Genomic DNA, 329 nt, shown 5'->3' with positions numbered 1-329 from the left:
TTTTTTTTTATCACTTCGCACGCATATCCATCCTTGCCTCCCACAAGAAAACATGATATGACGCCCCTGATTCTAACCATGTACCATCTCCAGCTACATAAATGCGTAGGCGCATTGGCGTAAAATTCGAAACAAAGCTCTGATTTAGTGCAATAGTTTTACCGTGAAATTGCATCGCTAATTGAGGATTAACACCCTGATTTAACCATGCCATGCGATATGCTAGAGGCTGATGTTAATCAACTGTCAGATAATCCTCTTCCTAAATTTGGTTGTGTTTGTTATGGCTTCCTCTGCCTAGTATTGAAAGGGGTAGGTCATGCGCGTCA

General features: G+C 41.6%; 1 protein-coding gene across 1 annotated transcript in view; it reads right to left on the bottom strand.

The window, feature by feature from the left end:
• LOC119586936 (solute carrier family 22 member 5-like) overlaps positions 1 to 329 on the bottom strand; it is a gene marked incomplete in the record, with an annotated part of 32,490 nt that overhangs the window by 7,045 nt on the left and 25,116 nt on the right.

Source organism: Penaeus monodon, chromosome 22 (genome assembly GCF_015228065.2).
Source record: "Penaeus monodon isolate SGIC_2016 chromosome 22, NSTDA_Pmon_1, whole genome shotgun sequence".
Lineage (NCBI taxonomy): Eukaryota > Metazoa > Arthropoda > Malacostraca > Decapoda > Penaeidae > Penaeus > Penaeus monodon.
Note: the sequence above shows the minus strand (reverse complement) of the source record. Positions and strands in the feature narration are given on the sequence as shown.